This window comes from Tamandua tetradactyla, chromosome X, assembly GCF_023851605.1.
Source record: "Tamandua tetradactyla isolate mTamTet1 chromosome X, mTamTet1.pri, whole genome shotgun sequence".
Classification (NCBI taxonomy): domain Eukaryota; kingdom Metazoa; phylum Chordata; class Mammalia; order Pilosa; family Myrmecophagidae; genus Tamandua; species Tamandua tetradactyla.
In genome coordinates, this window is record NC_135353.1 from 160,345,525 (window position 1) to 160,363,368 (window position 17,844).

Sequence of the window (17,844 nt, forward strand, 5' to 3'; positions counted from 1 at the left end):
CTCCTCAGGTCAGTCTTTGTTCTGTTCTGTCATAGATTATCAGTAAATATCAGATCCTGAATAGGCTGAAAGTATTCCTTAATTATGCTTTTATTTTATCAGGTTTTAAGCTTCATATTTAGCCAGCAGTCTTTTGTATTTGTTTAATTTTATATTGCTTCATAGTATATATGATTTAGAAAATGCAAGGTATTAGTCTTCTATATGCCTCTGTTAACAGACCACTTATCTTTTGTTTTTTGTTTTTCTGCATTAAGAAAAGTATTTTGAATTTTAAGAAACTTTAATGGGATTGAGTTCTTTCTCAGAGCAGGTTGTCACAACCACTTCCATCATGTGATACAGCATTAGGTTGGGCAAAGTGCCAATTATAAGGTGTACACTTTCTCACTAAAGGCTTAGAGTCTTGAGACATAAGAGTACATACATATGATAGAAGGAACCCTTGGCTACTCATTACAATGACCTGGGGAGAATTTAAAACTCCCAGACCAATTAAATCAGAATGTCTAGTAGTGGAAGCCAGGTGTCAGTATTTTTTTAAAGCTCCCAGATGTAGTGGTTTTAAAATATATCAACTGATTCCTTGATGGTCCTCTCTTTAAGAAGTGGGAATTAATTCTCCCCTCCTTGAGTGTGGGCTACACTTAGTGGCTTGTTTCCAAGAGACTATGGTGGCAGTGACTGTTTTTGACTTCTGAGAGTATGTAATAACACTCATTGAGACTGCCTCTTGGCTTTCTCTCTTGGATCATTCACTATGGGGGAAGGCAGCTAACATGCTGTGAGGACACTCTAGGGACAGTCCCCCTCTAGGGAACTTTGGCGTCCTACCAACAGCCAGCAAGGAACTGAGGCCTTCTGCAGACAGCCATGTGAGGTAGTCATTTTGAATGCCCCAGTCAAGGTTTCAGATGACTGTAGCCCTGTATGATATATTGAATGTAACCTCATGAGAGACAGCAAACAAGAACCCCCAGCCACAGAAAGTATGTGAGATAATAAATGTTTATTGTTTTAAGCTACTAAATTTTGTGGCAATCTGTTATATACCGCAATAGATTACTACTGTATTAGGTGATTCCAATGTACAGTTAATCTTAAGGAGCTTCTGCATTAGTCTGCTGTCAATATAAATCATGAAATGTCTGCCTTTTAGGTACTCAATAGCTTGACTGTTTATTTTTATTATAAGGCAGTCATCAAATGTCTAGCTAAAGCTCTTTTCTCTGCAGTATTTTCAAGTTTCTTCCTCATTTCCCGTCAAACCCTCCACCAGCGAACTGCAAACCTGGACCATATTACTTGACCTGCCACTTTCCTCTTCACCCTCAGAATGGCAGTAATTGTGTTCCATCATGTTTGGGGGTATATACACCCTTGTGCCTGGGGCAGGGTAAAAGCCCTATGAATGACAATATTGTTCTAACTTTCTCTATTTGTGAACCTCTCCCTTTGATTTTCAGAACAAAACTTCCCAGGGAAAATAACATAATTCGTTAAACACAAATTCCCTCAATTTTCTTGTCATTAAACTTCATTTGTATGCAGTCTTTCCTCTCTTCTGGCTATCATTCTTGAAAAGTGGATGTCCTCTCATCGTAGGCCAATCTTTCTATTTCTGTATCACATTCTCTCCCTTCTCCTTAAGGAGTGATCTCTGCCTTCACCCTCACCCTCTCTTCTGGCTTCTTCTCATTGAGATTACTCATGATTTTCGTCCATTAGATGTTGATGTCTGTCCTCAGCTGAACTGTGGTCTCTTAGAAGGCAAGGACAGTGCGTTGTTAATAAGGTTCATTGAATGTATGAATAAATACACTAATTTTGAAAATGCTGCAACATTTAGTGAAGAATAGAGTTGGTCTTTTTAAATATCACCCCCAAATTTGTATTTCATTCTGTTGAAAAGGAAAACTAAGATGAACGTTTCAGCCTCTTCTCTGAAGATATAGTGGAATAAGAAAACAGATGCCTTAGACTTACAATAGAAATGTATCTGGCTGGTGGTCAGTTACCAACTTGGCTGCCTCGTGGCCATTTGATAGCATTTAAAGCATGGTATTGAGGTGGAAAAGCTGGGGATCTAAGACATCCTTTCTTTCATTGCTACCTATGTGTTTTTGACTTCTCACTATTTTGCAAAATCAGAAAGACACATTTACTCAAAGAGCCTGGTGAAATTTCCCCTAGGAAGGAGAGTAACAGCCATTATCAGATGGGAGAATCACTGTCACCAGATGATTCTCACTGTACCATCTCTCTCAATCACATTACTCCTTTTGGAATGTAAATTACCAATTAACTACATTGGATTTTTCCATTATATCCAGTGTTGTGCCTCTTCTCCCCTCATTCTACTGTGTTTTACTGGAAGAGCTCTTCACTATAATGACTGTTTGACTTGGACAGGGCAAACAAAACATAGAGGACATTACATAGACTTTGGAGTTAGAGTTAGTGAAATCCTGGCTCTGTCACTTATTAGCTATGTGACTCTTAGAAAGTTACTTGACCTTCCAGAATCTGTGTCCTTACAAGTAAAAATCACATACTGCTCAGAGTTGTTGTAGAGATTAAATGAAATCATTCTGAAAACATTTATTTTGGTGGCAGTTTTATATCCTTCCACATTCATGTATGACCTCAAATAAATTTAGCTCCACTTTTCTCCTTCGATCTAACCCCTGATTCCAATTGCATATCTCAAAGGCATCTCATTTTCAACACATTGTCTCAATTATCTTCCCTTTCATCCTTTCTCCTCTGGTTTTCTCTAGTTAACAGCAACATCACTCATTCACCCAACCTAGAAACCTCTGCATCATCTTCTTTTCCCCAGCCTCTATTCCCAGGATCTGCCAGTCAACAAACTGTTGATTCTGTCTCTGAACTACTTTAAAAATGTATCCTCTCCTATTCCTTCCCACTTTTGCTTTGCTCAGGCTCTCCTGTGCCTTCACCTAAATTATCACCTAGCTCCACAACTTCCATATTTGTATATAGGATCATGTCACTCCTCCCTACAAACAAAATACATATGTAACCATGGCCTAGAGTCTCCAAGAAAAAACTTAGAACTTTAGTGGGGGCATATAAAATCCTTCACATTGTAGCCCCAAACTAGCCTTCCAGCCTCATTTTCCAAAACTAACTTCTCTCTTCTCATCTCCTGTCCTTCCACACTTTTTATCCTGATTCCTTCAACCCAAATAGCACTTCTCCCAACAAGCCCTTTCTGAATTCCTGACTCCTTTAAACAGATGTATCCACTTCTTCCTCTATAAATTCAAAGCACATTTTGTATAGCTCCACTTCAAAAAATAACTCATACATCACTCCACTTGGCTTCCATGTTGGAAAAATGGCAGGAATTTTCATTTCTATCTTTGTTCCCCCCATGTCTAATTCAGGGTTTGACCTCTGCTTAGTGAATGAATAACTTCAAACAGAATTAGGGGATCATTGAATTTCCTACTTCCCCAAACAGAAAATATTGTTATAGGGTTTTTTTCAATTTGATTTTTTTGGTAAAGCTTTACTGAGATATACCTACATACAATTCATCCACATCAAGCATATAATTCAATGTTTTTTAGTATTTTCAGTTGTGTAATTGTAACCACGATTAGTTTTAAAACATTTTCCTTATCCCCAAAAGAAACTCCCTTTTAGCTATCACCCCTCTCTCTCCAATCCCTCTATCCTCCTCAGCCCTAAGCAACCACTAATCTACCTTCTGTATCTACATATTTTCCTATTCTGGACATTTCATGTAAATGGAATAATATAATATGTAGTCTTTCTGTACTGGCTTCTTTTACTTAGCATTATGTTTTCAAGGTTTGTCCATGTTGGAACATGTATCAGTATTTCATTCCTTCCCATGGTTCAATATATTATAGGTTTTTAATCCAAACTTTAAAGATCCTTTAAATTTTTACAAATCAATGAGAAATTTTTATATGTAAAATGCATTTACCTACCTTTGAAAAGTCAATCACTTAGTTTAGTGAAATAACAGATTCTGACTGGTGAATATTGAAGATGAATTAATTAACTTATATCCCACTAAAATACCATGAAAATGATAATCATGTCATTTGGAAATGGAAAATTAGCCACGGAGTCCTCTAATTTTCTATAGCCTTGCTTTGCCTTTGTTTTGTCTTTTCCTGGTTTACCAAAAACATTAACTTATTAAACAAAGAAATGTTTCCATGTTCCAAATTCATTCATTTTGATGTTTTATTTGGTATGGGACATTATAAGAACTATAAATTCAAAGCATAAGAAGGGGTATATATAAATCAGATATCATAATAAAATCTCCTTAAGTGATAACATCTCTACCATTAAATAAACCTAATACCTTCAATTGCCTTCCACTTTAGAAATTTTCTGATGGGGAGTTAAAAAAGAATGGCTTACAATCTATTTTAGAAAGTACGAGAATGTATGCTCCCAAAAGGTGGCAATTTAAATTCATCACCCAACAACATCAAACCTGAATGACACACTTCCTTTTAAATTTGTAATGCTGTAAGTGGAATTATTATTGATGACAAGAATTCCACGTTGATTACAACTTATTTCAATAAATTACAACTCCTTAAAATGTGTCAATGCGGGGCAGGCCATGGTTGTTCAGTAGGCAGAGTTTTCGCCTACCATGCTGGAGACCCAGGTTTGATTCCTGGTGCCTGCCCATGCCAAAAAAAAAAAAAAAAAAAAAAAAAGTGGCAACATGTTGAAATTTTTAAAATGGTGCATTGCTTCTGAAACCAAACCCCTGAATTCAGTTGGCCAAAGGGATTCAACATATATAGATTCATCCCAGAAGCTGCTTAGCTTCAGGGAGGGACAGGTAAGCTAGGTGATGAGAGCTTGTTTCTAACCAAAGTAGGACATGAGAAAGTACCGACTTCCATAGAAAGTACTGCTTTTTCTTCACATCAAACATATTCAGGGTCTTGAAAATATCTTCTTATTAATTTGTGCATATATTTCTTTGAGATTGATGCTTTTGGAAGGAAAGTACAAAATTACAGTGTCTGAGAGAAAAAGCAGTGCTTTTAGCAAGATGTTCCTGGCCCAGCAAAAGAATCTCAAATTTCAAAAAGCCATGTTCTCAATTTCCTTGGCAGTTTTATGACACATTTTTTTTTTAGTGAATTCGTTACGATTTTTAAGCCCTTTTCAATATAAAATATTATGAATATAAGTGTAAGATTTTTAGGGTAACACAATTAACATGCATTTTTTGTTTAAGCAATGCTTAATTGATTAGGGATGGGATCCATGGAAAAATGTCCCAGTCTCCTCTTGTTTTGATGGGCAATTCTGGAAGGCACTCTGCTTCTCAGAAGTCCTGGTGGGACTGGGTCCTTATTGCTCCAGCAGCAACACCACTCAGGAGGAATGGAGGTTATTTTGGAAATCAGGCTGTCTCTTTTCCAAATGTGTAACAATTGTAATTGGTTCATATGAAAGAGGACATGGTGTTTCAAGGCTGCCTTAGGAAGAAATATTATATTAACAATTGAGAGGAGAATAGAAAGGTTTATTATTGCTTCAAAAATAATGAACACAGAGAACCAAGCTTGTGACAGTTCAGATTGCATTCCTAGCCATTGCAGGTTGTAGCTTTCTTGCTCTCTCTTTATGGGAGCTAAAAACAGCAGGATAATTTACCAGCGTTTGGTGCCCACAAGGCCTCCTCTTACCCATTTCTAATTTCAGACACAGCTGTGTTGCATAGTTCCTTGCAAGTTCAGACTTGCCACAACAATGTCCCACCTTAAACTCACACTGTGCTTTCTAACCCATTTCAAAGCCAAAACTGTGGAAGACTGCTGGGCTTAGAAAGAATGGTTTTGATACCCTTGGGAGCAATGCTTAATTGATCAGGGATGGGATCCATGGAAAAATGTCCCAGCCTCCTCTTGTTTTGTTGGGCAATTCTGGAAGGCACTCTCCTTCTCAGAAGTCCTGGTGGAACTGGGTCCTTATTGCTCCAGCAGCAACACCACTAATGCTAATACTTACTTTCTCCTTTACTGTCTCACTATCCATTTTCTGTTACTACATGTTATGGGTTGAAGTGTGCTCTCCCCACCAAGAGAAAAAAAAGATTTGTTCAAGTCCTAACCCCTGAGCCTATGAATGTGATCCTGTTTGGAAATAGGGTCTTTGAAGATGTTATTAGTTAAGATGACACCAACTGAATTAGGGTGGGCCTTATTATAATATGACTGGTATAATTATAAGAAGAGAAAATTGGACACAAACAGGGATACAGAGAGAGACAGAAGGGAGAATGCCATGGATTGCTGGCAAGCCACCAGAAGCTAGAAGAAGCATGGAACAGAACGTTCCCTATGATTAAAGCATGGTCCTGCTGGTACCTTGATTTCAGACTTCTAGCCTCCAGAACTGTGAGACAATAAACTTATGTTGTTTTAAGCCACATAGTTTTTGGTACTGTGCACTTAAAAGGAAAGGCATCTCTTATGCCTTCTAGTAGAGGGCTGCCTATAATCCATTAGTAATAGTACAAGTCTATGCGTCAAAGAACGTGCTAGGTTGTTTACACATACCCATGATCTAATTTAATCCTCACAATATCCCTACAAGGTAAGGACACTGAGGCTTAGAGGTATTTTGTAACTTTTCCAATATCATAAACCTAACAATTGGCCCAACTATGTCTTCATCACATTGCCTCTGATTAGCATGGCAGAGATAATCGCAGGATTAATGCTGTCAAAAAAAGGACACCATGATTTATATTCACCAACCATTTAGTACGCAATCATCTTGCAGACATCATAAACTGAAAGGTGAAGGACTCAGTCTAAGCTATTTCCAAACATTGAGTGTGATGAAGTGTAATCACTCATCATAAAATCAGGAAAAGACAACCTTTATTCTTCCCTGTTGGGTTGTTGTAAATCTGGGAGTGAATTTTATTAAACTGAAATTACTTTTATTGTCATAATTCCTTGGGTTATTATGTGCCATTATTAATTGTTGGTTTTCTTTGTTCCACTTTATCCTTTTGGAGAAAATAATGTTCTCCTGAGCAATGGCTTTTATATATGTGGGTTTTTCTAGACAAAATGATAGAAGCAATTAAATATCCTTGTGAAGTGTAGGCTTCCTTTGACAGCCTAAGGCCATATATCCCAGAGGTTAAGTCGCTGTTCTGGGGTCAACTGTGTAACTTTGTTAAGTTCCTTACCCACTCTAAATTCTAGGTTTTACATCTGTAACATGGAACACACCCACAAGAAATAACTTATAGTGTTCTTTTTCTTTTTTCTCTCTTTGTTTCATGCATTTTAATAATAATTTCTTTTCATAAGGATGGCAAGAACTCAATGAGTTCCAAAGGTCACTGACGAGAGAATACTTTATATGCTGAGGAAAATGGAAGTTCTCCTCCCTCCCACTTCACAGCAGCCACTTCTCTGGCTCCCCCTGGTGGATTTCCCAGCCTACGTGTGGCTTGTTCCCCAAAGAAATATACCCATGCAGTGACTGAGGAGATTCAAAAATTAACTCTCCCCCGAGTTATAAACCCTATTTTGCCTCTGACACATTTTCCTCACCGGAACACTTTGTGTGCTGATATTTCACATTATTCAACTCATTGAGCTCTAAATCCATGGTCTATAAAATATATTATCATTGGATTCTGGACAAATCCTTTTGGTAGCATGCCACAATCCTGGGAGTGCTTGGCAGTAGGGAGGCAGCAGCCAGGGCAAGGCTGGCCCATCATGATTTCTCAGGTGGGAATGAGCTTCTGCATACCAATAAGGGCCCAATAAAGATTTTGTTGCCATCTCTTGGACGGTGATTTTACTCCAGTATTTCCCTGCCTACTAATTTTGAGCCTGTTCCTCCTCACCTTCTTGTCAGAGACCTGAAAAGGTTCATTTGGGGTACAGTTTTCCTTGGCTCCCTTCCCTTGTCACAGGGCCAGAGAGAGTCTGGGAAATACACATTTGTATAAATAGGGGTTTAAAAATAGTTTCTTTCCTTTTGGATGGTTCTTTTGATTTTCCAGGTTTCCTTCTTGGCAGAATGGGTCCAAGATACCACAGTCTCCCACCTTGGGGTCAGTAAGTCCTCTTAGCACATCAAAGCTGCTGTGGCATGGAATTTGAAAATGTTACCTTTGCTCTTGTAGTAGATACTGCACCCATCCCCAGCTGCTGGGTGCTGGCATCTGACAGGTCTCAGTGGAGTCTCACTTTGGGAATTGCCCTTAGCTGTAGAGAACCACCTTTCCCAAGATCACACCTCTTCCCCAGGATCAGCTACATCCACTGACTGGTTGATACACAGGTATAAAGTCCAGGCCTCTTTGCCTCAAGTCAGAACAGTTCTAAAGGTCCACCACATCTCCAGAGCTCGTCATGGGCTCAGATGAAGCCTTTATTGTGATTACATTGCAAATAACTTCCTTCTGAGTTCAATCCTGCTTTCCTCAGACTCTTACAGGTGTTCCCAGGAGCACTTATACACCTAAGAGATTTGGTGCCAGGAGTGGTCTGAGGATGCACACTCTAAAATGGGATTTTGGAGCTGGGTCACACACTAGCTAGCTGATAATCAGGACTCCATCACTTGTGGGAGATGAAGCATGGATAGCCCCTGACATACTATAGCCCTGCAATTGTTAAAACACTCAGAGGTGATGAACTGGATAATTTACTTTTATCTCCTGTAGTGAAATAAGAGACAAACTAGGGTCAAGTCACAACATGACCCAGCCAAGGAAGTGCTGTGCCTTTCAAGGGGAAAGGGTACTATACTGCAAAGTTGCTGCAGGGTCTAGCCAACATGTACTTTCAGGATCCAGAAAAGTATGTATGGTATTAGATCTTGAGGATGTTGGATCAATGGACAGGAACAAAAGGCTGGGTAAAAGAGAGGTTATTGATTTGGCAGCACTCTCTTGTGATGGAGGATTTAACACCCTGGCAAGGATGCATGGAGACCATACTAACACACGATTAGGATGGTTCTTGGAAACTTGGAAAAAGCAATGGCCTGAACCGAGTAAAGTGAAAACGGCAGAATTGTTATAGTGGTGTAAGAAATAGCCAAAAGGCTCAGAAAAGTGGGCACTCTAGAGTGGATATAGAAAACCCAATAGTTGATTACATTTCTAATCCCCAGAATCTGTGAATGTGTCACCTTATATGACAAAAGGGACTTTGCAGATGTGATTAAATTAAGGATCTTGAGATGGGGAGATTATCTCGTATTATCTAGGTAGGCTCAGTGGAATCATAAGGATCCTTATAAGGGGAAGAGGGAGGCAGAAGGGTCAGAGAAGGAGATGTGACAATGGGGGCAGAGGTCAAAGTGATGCGATTGCTAGCTTTGAAGATGGAAGGGAGCACTGAACCAGGAAATGCGGCAGCCTACAGAAGCTGGAAAAGGTGAAGAAATGGATTCTCCCATAGAGCCTCCAGAAAGTCACACAGCACTGTTGATCTTGATTTTAGCCCATTGAGACCCATTTCAGACTTCTGACCTCTAGAACTATAAGAGAATAAATGTGTGTTGTTTTAAGCCCCTACGTTTGTGTTAAGTTGTTACAGCAGCAAGAGGAAATGAATACACACATGCTGCTAACAGCACATCTACTTCCTTGAACACCTGTAGCTACTGCTCTCCTGGCAACAGGGGCAGGCCTCAGACCCCTCCAGAATATCTTCTGCTGTAGTTGTGCCCAAGCATTTCCATATCAAAATATAGGGTATTCTACTGTGACTTTCATTCTTTTTTAAAAATTCTTCCCTTATACTTTTCACCCTTTGGGGTTAAGGTCCTCAAGATCTAGTCCCACAAATATACTCCTGATTTTTTCTCTTATAATTTAACAAATTCCTATGATCTTCCATTGTATAAGCCTTTTCTTCTTTACTTTGATCCCACATTCAACTTTCCCCTCCCCTGCTTAGGGCATGCTGGAATCTGATTAGGGTTATTAACTGGATGACTGATGCAGTCCAAACTATTAACTCTGTTTGGGAAGGGAACCCACTCAAGCCAGGAAGACACAAGGGTAGGAGAACTGCTCTGCAGCCCCAGTATCTCAGTGGGGAGTTCCTCACAGGGGGCTGGGGATCCAGTGTATCCCTTAGAGTGCCTCCAGATATTCCCATACAAAATGTCTTTCCAGGTCAATGCCTTGGCTCACATCAAAGGCTTGGCAGGTCTGCGAATTCAAGTGATACTGTAATTCAGCAAGCAAACTCAGTCAGATGCAAACTCTTAAGTCAGATGCAAACTGAGTTAGATTTTTAAATATTTCATTGCTGCTGTTATAAGAGTTAAAAGGTTTTTCTAAAGCATGGTTATAGAAAATCTTTGATTGTGATCTGTACCTTGAGTCTCTAAAGGGGATTTTGCAAATACATTTTTATTTTCTGCCCAAAATACTCTGGAATGTATCAGGGTATTACGATATCCTGTACAGAATAACGAGATCTTATTCCCTATTCTAAGTTCCATGTAAATATGTTGTTTAAATAAACTGACCAGACAGGTTAAATTAGATAGTGGGCTACAGACAATTTAAATTTTGGACCAAATAAATGTCTCTTCCTTTGGTCTCACACAGAAGTAGAGGTTTTAAAATACAAACAATATCGTCTTTTGCCCTGTACTTTGATTTACCTTAGTTCTAACCAGGTCCATTTCTTTCATATCTTTAATTGAACTCTTATCTCTTTTTCAACTTCTTTAACAGTTGCTGTATGGAGTAATGTTGACTTTCAGAGCTGTAGGACTCTAACTCTGAGTCTCAGTTGCCACTAAGATACCCAAAGTTCCAGGAAACGACTAGGTTATACCCATAGAGCACAGCATCTCAGAATGTAGAAATAACAGTTAAAACTCAGGAATAGATGTGACTGCTGTAAGAGTTTACAATCTAGGAACCTTTGCAATGGGCCTTATTGAACATTCTGTATTCCTTAATCACTGATTGCCCAATCCCTGCCCACTTTTCATCCCCTGGTAACCTATGCTCAATTCTCAGAGTTTGTTCATTATAATTAGTTTCTATTAATGAGACATACAGTATTTGTCCTTTCATTTCTGGCTTATTTCACTCAACATAATGTCCTCAAGGTTCATTCACCTAGTTGCATGCCTCACAACTTCATTCCTTCCTGCAGCCACTCAATATTCTGTAATATGTATACACCACAGTTTGCCCTTCTGTTCATCAGTTGATGCATCCTTAGGCCACCTCCATCCATTGCAAATTGTGAATACTGCTCCCATAAACACCAGTGTGCAAATGTCTATTCATGACCCTGCTTTCATTTCTTCCAAGTATTTACCTAATAATGAGGTTGCAGAATCTTATGGCAACCCTATACTTAGCCTCTTGTGAAACGACCACAACTTAACTAAGTATGGCAACCCTATACTTAGCCTCCTGTGGAACCACCACACTGCGCTACCAACAGTGAATAGGTATGTCTCTCTCTCCACATTGTCTCCAGCATTTGTATCTTTTTGTTTTTTATTTTTAAATTAACTTTATTGAGGAATAGTTTACATATGATAAAGTACTGCCATTTTATGTATATATTTTGATGAATTTTGGCAATAATACAATTTCTTTATCTTTTCAACTCTTGATGACTGGGGTTTATTTTCAGGTTTTGGCTGAATAAAGCTCTTATGAACATCTCTGCATAAATATTTGTGTGAACATATGTTTTAATTCCTCTTGGCTATATATTTAGAAGTGGAATTACTGGGACAGATGATAAAGGTATGCTTAACTATCAGCAATATTTGAGAATTGCCAACACTTGGTACAGTCTTTTTTTTTTTTTTTGCATGGGCAGGCACCAGGAATTGAACCTGGGTCTCCAGCATGGCAGGCAAGAACTCTGCCTGCTGAGCCACTGTGGCCCTGTCAGTCTTTTTAAGTTTACCATTTTAAAGAGTATATATAGTATCATTTCACTGTGATTTTCATCTGCATTTCCCTGATGAATAATGGTATCGAGCATCATGTCATGTGATTATTGGCCATTTATATATCTTCTTTTGTAAAGTGTTAACTTTTTGCCTATTTCTAGTTGTTGTTGCATGTGTCTTATTGAATTGTAAATGTTTTTTATGTATTCTGGTTAAAAGACTTCAGAAATCTGTAATTTTTTCTAGTTCTACTAGAAAAAAAATATTCACTGTTGACTAATGGCTTCCCCAAAACCATGAGAAATCTTGAAGATCAAGTCAAACTTAATTTACTAAACCTATTCATTAAACAGTCTTGATGTCTCAGAATGGGAGGGTAAGGGGAGGATATTTGTAGGTTTTTAGGCAAGTGTGATTTCTGGGACAGGATAGAAAGCAGTGTCCAAACAGAAGACTAAAATAAAATTGGGGAGGGACAGATAACAAAAAATTGAAAACTTCTTATTTTGCCAAGTTATGACATTAAAACAAAGTCAACCTCTGACTATTCCCAGTACTATTTTACAAAAGGTATTTTTCCACAAAAAGTAATGTCTTTATTAAAGTCTCTTCACTGGTGACTGATAATTTCTGAGTAGTGTGGAATGAAAATATGAAAGCGATAGGGAATAGAGATTACTTTTTCAAGAAATTTGACTTTGAAAAGTATTGAGAACAATTGGGGATGGGGATTCAAAGCAGGAAATTTTTGTTTGTTTTTATTTTTAGGTGGGCTGATAAACACATGTATTTTGAATTGAGGTGAAAAGTTGAGAGCTGAAGGCACTGGAGCAGTTTCTAATGACTTGTACCTGAAGAAATTAATTAGAAAGTTTTTTTATGCAAAGAAGGACAGCATTCTACAGACTTTGTGTCTGATCTGTCTCATGGAACGTGAAACCCTGGGTTTTTGTTCCAAGCATGAATTTTAGCTGGTATTGCTTCTGCTGCTGTTCTAAGTCCAGTACATATTCAGCTGAAATGTTTCTAGAAACATTTTTTTATATAGGAAACTCTTCTTTTGGAGCCAGCCTCTGACCTGATTGGGTGACAGGTCCAGGCATTGTGCTAGCATTTGTGCCTGTGGAGCATCAACATTTCTGGTGTGTCTAAATGGATCCACAGTGTCTCCAAGAGGGCTTTGCTGATTTGATGCTGTGGTCAAATTTTCCTTTCTCCAGATATTTTCCTTTTTAGGTATCAATTTGTGCTTTTCAGAATTGTAATCACTTATTACTGCTTTGTGGAGAGCCCCTATTCCCTTAGAAGTACTAGGAATATAGTACCTAGTATGGGACAAAGATCCTTGTTAGTCTTTTTTTGTTGAGTTGTAGGATCTCTTTATATATTCTGGATATTAAACTTTTATCTGGTAGGTGGTTTCCAAATATTGTCTCCCACTGCATAGGCTGCTTTTTTACTTTACTGATAAATTCCTTTGATGTGCGAAAGTATTCAATTTGAGGAGAGCCCATTTATCTGTTTCTTCTTTCATTTGTGCTTTGGGTGTAAGGTCTAAGAAACAACCTCTTATCACAAGATCTTTAGGATATTTCCCTACATTTTCTTCTAAAAGTTTTATGTCTTAGCTCTGTTGTTTAGGTCTTCCATCCATTTTGAATTAATTTTTATATAAGGTATGAGATGGGATCCTCTTTCATTCTTTTGTTTATGGATATGCAGTTCTCCAAGCACTGCTTGTTGAAGAGGCTGCTCTGTCCCAGTAGAGTCAACTTGACCATCTTATCAAAAATAAATTGTCCATAGATGAGAGGGTCTATTTCTGAACATTCAGTTCATTTCCATTGGTCAGTATTCCAATCTTTATGCCAATATCATGCTGTTTTGACCACTGTAGCTTTGTAATATGCTTTAAACTCAGGGAGTACAAGACCTCCCACTTCATTTATTTCTCAATATTTTTAGTTATTCAGGGCACACTGTCCTTCCAAATCAATTTGATTATTGGTTTCTCTATTTCTTCAAAGTAAGTTGTTGGGATTTTAATTGGTATTGGATTGAATTTGTAAATCAATTTAGGTAGAATTGACAGCTTAAGTATATTTCGTCATTTAATCCATGAACACAATATGTTCTTTCATTTATTTAGGTCATCCTTGATTTTCTTAGCAATGTTTTGTAGTTTTCTGTGTATAGGTGTTTTATTTTCTTGGCTTAATTATTCCTAAATATTTGATTCTTTTGGTTGCTATTATAAATGGAAGTTTTTTTCTTGATTCCTCCTCAAATTGCTCATTACTAGTGTCATGGTCAGGTTCAGATGTCAACTTGGCCAGGTGGTGGTGCCCAGTTGTCTGATTGGGCAAGTGCTGGCCTGTCTGTTGCTATGAGGACATTTCATGGACTTAAATCATGATCACAGTGGCTGCATCCACAGCTGATTGCATTTGTAATCAGCTAAGGGGAGTGCCTTCTGCAATGAGTGACACTTAATCTAATTACTGGAAGACTTTTAAGGATGATTCAGAAGAGACAGTCACTCTTCCTGCTTCAGCCAGCAAGCCTCTCCTGTGGAGTTCATCCAGACCCTTCATCGGAGCTGCCAGCTTCACAGTCTGCCCTATGGATTTTGGAATCTTCCATTCCCAGGGTTGTCCAGCCAGCCTCTACTGAGACTTCATTGAGGACTTTCAACAGAGTTGCCAGCTTGTGGCCTGCCCTACAGACAGTTGACTCTACATTCCCACAATTATGTGAGATACTTTTATAAATTTTGTATCTATGGATATCTCCTGCTGATTCTGTTTCTCTAGAGAACCCTAGCTAATACAGCTAGTGAATAGAAACACGACTGATTTTTTTGTGTTTACCTTGCATCCTTCACTTTGCTGTACTCATTTATTAGCTCTGGTAGCTTTGCTATAGATTTTTTTGGAGTTTCTACATATAGGATCCTGTCATCTGCAAACAGTGAAAGTTTTACTTCTTTCATTCTAATTTGGATGCCTTTTATTTCTTTTTCTTACCTAATTGCTCTAGCTAGGAGTTCTAGCATAATGTTGAATAACAGTGGTGACAGTAGGCATCCTTGTCTTCTTCCTGATCTTAGAGGGAAAGGTTTCAGTCTTTCCCCATTGAGTATGATGTGAACTGTGGTTCACTGGGGTCTGCTGGTCCTTTGGTTTCTGGTTTCAAACAGCTTCCCCAGGCATGTTTTCTTTCTGCACCTCCAAATGTCTAGGTCTCATGTTGAATCTCTCTGTTGGCATTCCAAGCATCTAAGCTTCCTCCAAAATATTTCCTCCTTTAAGGGACTGCAGTAAACTAATCAAGACACACCTGAAATTGGCAGTCACATCTCCATCTAGTTAACAGGTCACACCCATAATTGAGTGGATTATATCTCCATGGAAACAATCTGATTAAAGATTCCACCCTAAATAGTAGATTTGGCCCCACAATATTGGATTAGGAAAAGGACATGACTTTCCTTGAGTATGGAAAAACTGGCACACAGGATCTGGCCTAGAAACCATCTGAAAGTTTTAGGTTTCTGAAAAGTAAACTTAGCACATGCCACTTTTGTAAGATCTCAAATGGAGTCACGGTATTCTTTAGGGTTAACAGGGATGATGTTGTTTGGGTTTTGGCACACCATATCAATTAGCAATATTTAATTGAAGCTTGCATAAGAGTAACCTCTGGAATAGCCTCTTGACTCTAATTGAACTCTTTTAGTCACTGACACCTTATTTTGTTACATTTATTTTCCCCCTTTCGGTCAGGAAGGAATTGTTGATCCCCCAGTGCCAGGGCCAGGCTCATCCCTGGGAGCCATGTCCACATTGCCAGGGAAACTCACACCCCTGGACCTTATGTTTTTCTGGGTAGTATGTTTCTCACTTAGATGACTGAGTCTATTTCTTTACTTGTGACTGGTTTGTTGAGGTCTTCTATTTCTTCTCAAGTCAGTGATGGTGGTTTGTGCTTTTCTAGAAATTTGTCCATTTCATCTCTGTTGTCTAGTTTGTTAGTATATAGTTACTCATAGTATTCTTCATTATCTCCTTTGTTTTTGCAGGGTCAGTAGTTATGTTCCTCCTCCCATTTCTAATTTTATTTATGTACCAGTTTGAAAGTATTATGTACCCCAGAAAAGCCATGTTTGAATTCTTATCCAATCTTGTGGAGGCAGCTGCTTCTTTTAATCCTAATTCAATACTGTAGTTTGAAAACTTTCGATTCGATTATCTCCACAGAGATGTTACACGCCCAGTTGTGGGTGTGACCATTGATTAGATGGAGATGTGACTCCACCCATTCCAGGTGGGTCTTGACTAGTTCACTGGAATCCTTTGAAAGAGGAAACATTTTAGAGAGAACCAGAAATGACAGAAACCTCAGAGCCAACAGAGAAAGAGCCTACAGAAACAACAGAGCTGACAGAGAGAGAGCTGTCAAAGATGCTTTGAGCCCAGCAGACATCACTATGAGATGTTAAGCAAGCTAGAACATGGAAAGACCCAAAGGAAGCTAAGAGGTGAAAGCCAGCCCCAGAGAAGCAAAGTGAGGAACCCCAACAGGAACAGAGGCTGAAATTAACAGAGCCCAGGAGCAAGGAACAAGCAGATTCCAGTCATATGACTACCCAGCTGACAGAGGTGTCCTTGACCCATCGACCATACTTGAGTTAAGGTATCTTTTCCTTGATGCCTTAGTTTGGAAATTTTTATAGGTTTAGAACTGTAAACTTTTAACCACTTAAATTCCCCCTTTTAAAAGCCATTCCAGTTCTGGTGTATCATGTTCCTGCAGCTTGCAAACTGACAATTTATTTGGAGTCTGTCTTTTTTTCATTGTCAGCCTAGCTAAGGGTTCATTGATTTTATTGATTTTCTCAAAGATCCAACTTCTGGTTTTGGTGAGTCTCTCTATTGTTTTCATTTTCTCAAGTTCATTTATTTCTGTTCTTATATTTGTTATTTCTTTTCTTCTATTTGTTTCTATTCTTTCTCTGGTTTCCTCCATGTGAGCAGTTAATTCACTGATTTTTGCTTTCTTCTTTTTTAATATAGGTATTTAGGGCAATAACTCTCCCTCTCAATACTACCTTTGCTGCATCCCATGTATTTCCATATGTTGTGTTCTCATTTTTATTTGCCTCAAGATATTTACCGATTTCTCTTGTAATTTCTTCCTTGTTCCACTGGTTGTTTAAAAGTGTGCTGTTTAGCTCCATATATTTGTGGATTTTCTAGCCTTCCACTTGTTATTGATTTTCAACTTCATTCCATTATGATTCATGAAAGTGTTTTGTATAATTTCAATCTTTGTAAGTTTTTTGAGACCTACTCTGTGGCCCAACATATGATCTATCCTGGAGAATGATCCATGAGCACTTGAGAAAAAATTATATCCTGCTGTTGTATGGTGCAGTGTTCTGTAAATGTCTGTTGAGTCTAGTTAATTTGTCATATTGTTCAAGATCTCTGTTTCCTTACTGATCCTCTGTGTTGATGTTCTGTCTACTGATGAAAGTGGTGTTACTGAAGTATCCAACTATTGTAGAGGTGTCTATTTTTTCCTTCAATGTTGTCAGTGTTTGTATCATGTATTTTAGTGCACTGTGGCTCAGTGCATAAATATTTATGATTGTTATATCTGCTTGATGAATCGTCCCTTTTATGAATATGTAATGTCCTTCTTTGTCTATTTTGGTTGTTTTACATTTGAAGTCTAATTTGTCTGACATTAGTATAGCTACCCCAGCTCTTTTCTGGCTGTGCTTTGTGTGAAACATCTTTTTCCAGCCTTTCACTTTCAACCTAATTTTGTCCTTTGGTCTAAAGTGAGTTTCCTGCAGGCAGCATATAGATGCGT